The 3,529-nt window shown below is 43.5% G+C and overlaps 1 pseudogene; it reads left to right on the top strand.

The window, feature by feature from the left end:
• Positions 1–216: 216 nt before the first annotated feature.
• On the top strand, positions 217–1,590 carry LOC112441585 (copper transport protein ATOX1-like; annotated as a pseudogene).
• The last annotated feature ends 1,939 nt before the right edge of the window (positions 1,591–3,529 follow it).

The raw sequence follows: 3,529 nt of genomic DNA, 5'->3' as shown, positions 1-3,529 counted from the left end.
TTCCCTGATGGTCCAGTGGTTTGGACTTGGTACTTTCGTGGCCACAGCCCCCGGTCAAGGAACTAAGATCCTGCAGAAAAAAAAGAGAAAAAAAAAAAAAAAAAAAACAATCAGAAATGAAGTGAGCCCCACTGTCATTTTCTCTGAGGCTTAGATCCTATCAACCATCCTTGGGTGCTATCTCTGTTGCTTGTCTTACGCTCCAGGGAAACAGCAATGGGGTCAGAAAAGCTGCATTTATACCTGCTTCTTTGGAAGCCACAGATGTCATTGAAAGACAGCGATGAGTCACATTCCTTCCAGTGAGCAGAGTTTCAGGAAGCCTACTTGATCATCAGTTTTGCAGGTAGAGGAAGTGGTCTGAGCTATGAATTAGATGATCTCTTGAGCTCTGTGACTATAGTTTAGCTGATAGGGGTCTGGAAGAAGCCAGGTTGAATAATTGGAGACCAAGAGGTCGGGGGGTTAGAGCCCACTTTAAGTATGGGCTGGAAAGACAGGGGTGTGGTCTGATCAAGTCGATCATTGAATGATATCTTTTATCTCCCTGAATAGGTTACAGGAAATTTAAACCTCATTCTGTAAATTAGAGCAGAAGATCTCCTGGAGAAGAGAATGGCAACCTACTCCAGTATCCTTGCCTGGAGAATTCCATGGACAGAGGAGCCTGGCAGGCTACAGCCCATGGGGTCTCAAAGAGTCAGACAAGACTGAGAAACTAACACTTGCACTTTTACTTTCATCAGAATAACCAATATAGAGAGCCAGAAAACCAATGCCACTGCCGCCACCTCTTCAGTTCCAACAAAGCATGAGTTCTCCGGGGACATGACCTGTGAAGCCTGCGCTAATGCGTCACTCATATCCTTAACGAGCTAGGAGGAGTTCAGTTTGACATTGACCTGTCCAACAAGACGCTTTGCATCACCTCTGAGCATAGTGTGGACACTCTGCTGGAGACCCTGGGGAAAACAGGAAAGGCTGTTTCCTACCTTGGTCCCAAGTAAAGGGGGCCTGGGTGTCCAACCTGCAGAATAGATCCTCTCCTGTCTTCCACACAGATCTAAGACCTGTCAGTCCTGCTCAGCCAATGGAGTTCTGCAGAGACCCTCACTTACCCTGCTCCTCTGGAGCTCTCCTGCAATAAAGTCCAGCTGCTTCTGCTGGGGAAGAAAAAAAAGTGTAGCCAATATGTACTAAATATGAATGTGCTGGGTCCTGTGCTATGGGCTTTTTATAGTTTATCTATAAACTATAGTATATCTATAACTATATTTAATCCTCAAAATATTCTTACACTGTGGGTATTGATTATTATTATTTCCATTTTACAGGAAATTGAGGCTTAATGAAGTTAACTGCCCAAATCATGTAAACTAATATAAATTGACGCTAATACAAGTGGAGCTTCAAACCAGCTATATTTGACTGCTGAACCCAATAAGCTTGGTTAAAGTGCTACTGCCAGGTATCTCCACTAAAGTGAAAGTGAAGGGAAAGTGAAGTCGCTCTTTGGACCCCGTGGACTGTAGCCTGCTAGGCTCCTTCATCCATGGGATTCTCCAGGCAAGAATACTGGAATGGGTTGCCATTTCCTTCTCCAGGGTATCTTCCCAACACAGGGATCGAACCCAGGTCTCCCGCACTGCAGGCAGACTCTTTACTGTCTAAGCCACGAGGGGCTCCTATCTCCACTAAAGAGTGGCTATATTTTCTTTAATAGTAATATTTTGTTGGTACTTTAAGGCTGTAAACTCCCAAAGCATCATTCCTTCACCGCTGGTTTCAGCATCTCTATTAGTTTCCTATGAGAGCGGAAACATATTATCACAAACTGGGTGGCTTAAAGCCATAGGTATTTTTGTGTCACTATTCTGGAAGCCCCAAATCATGCTGTCTACAGGGCTGTGTGCTTCCCCTGGAGGCTCTCGGGGAGAATTCTTCCTTGCCTCTTTCAGCTTCTGGGGCATTCCTTAGGTTGGCTCCCTCATTCTAATTTCTGCCTCTGTCTTCACATTCTCTATGTCTGTCTTCTCCTCCGTCCTTTATAAGAACACTTATTTTTGGATTTAGGGCCCACCTGGTTAATCCAGCGTGATCTCATTTCAAGATCCTTAACTTAATGACATCACCAAAGACCCTTTTCCCAAATAAGGTCTCATTCACATGTTCTGTGGATTAGTAGAGGGACACATCTTTGGGGGAACCACCAATCAACTCACCATAGCATCCACTGGTGACTTTTTAAAAATGTAATCACACATGCACACACTTCTACAGTCATTTTTTTAAAGTGATACATTCAATTTTGTTGACCTTTATTTATTTAGCCACATGGCATGCATGCAGAACTTTCCCAACCAGGGATCGTTGCAGTAGTTAAGACGGCATGCTTTGAAAGCATGCCGTCTTAACTACTGGACCACCAGGGAAGTCCACCTGATGATTCTTGATTGAAGCAATTATTATTATGGTTACTGAATTGCGATTTTTCTAAATCCATCTTTTCTTTCATAATCATTAGTTATCATTCTTCTATAAAAAGGAACTTTTCCTTATCTCCTGTTTATCAACCCATCTATCTGTTTATCCATTTCAGTATAAATTCATGAATTATTTTTTACTCAGTGGATTTGAATTGTGCAGAATGAACTCAGCAGGTTCACGTTGTCCAAATGTTGTATATTCCAAAGAAAGGTTTGGCCCTCACCAGGCTCCAGGGGCTTCCCTGGTGGCTCAGCAATAAAGAATCGGTCTGCAACGCAAGAGATATAAGAGATGCAGGTTTGATCCATCCCTGAGTTGGGAAGATCCCCTGGAGGAGGACATTGCAACCCACTCCAGTATTCTTGCCTGGACAATCCCATGGACAGTGGAGCCTGACAGGCTACAGTCCACAGGATCACGAAGAATGGAACACAACTGAAGCCACTTAGCATCCAGGTTCCAGAGCCATAACTTCTAAGCACTTGGAATGTCCTGCCTGTTAAGAGTGGTTTTAGGTCTTGGACCACACCAGTGAGTAATGCTAACAGTGTGATTTATGGTGAGGGCTTTGGACCACACAGTATCAGCTTGACCTCCTGAAGGTTTAGGGAATTAAGATCAGTCACCAGGGAGTCAGCCACACCTATGTGAACAACCTCCCCGCAAAACCCAGGACATCAAGACTCAAGTGAGCTTCCCTAATTGGCAGTACTTCATGTGACGAATGTCCGCCAGGACCCCATTGGGAGAGCACAACTTCAAGCTCTACCTCATCTCCCTTGCTTATATCTGTTCTATGTGCCTTTTGCCATTGCTGATTTTAATCTATATCCTTTCATCTTAACTGACTGTAACCATCAGTGTAGCAACTTCACTGCCTTGTGAGTTCTTGCAGCAAATCATTGAATATAAGGATGATCTTGGGAGTCCTAGAACACAAAATTATAGTCCATTACCATATTCATCTATTTTGATGTTCAAATAGTCCCAAAACTGACCCAATACCCAAACATTTAATTACTTTAGTATACTTCCTCACAAT

The sequence above is a fragment of the Bos taurus genome, chromosome 15, assembly GCF_002263795.3.
Source record: "Bos taurus isolate L1 Dominette 01449 registration number 42190680 breed Hereford chromosome 15, ARS-UCD2.0, whole genome shotgun sequence".
NCBI classification, from domain to species: domain Eukaryota; kingdom Metazoa; phylum Chordata; class Mammalia; order Artiodactyla; family Bovidae; genus Bos; species Bos taurus.
The sequence above is the reverse complement of the archived record's forward strand: the minus strand, read 5'-3'. Positions and strand labels throughout refer to the sequence as shown.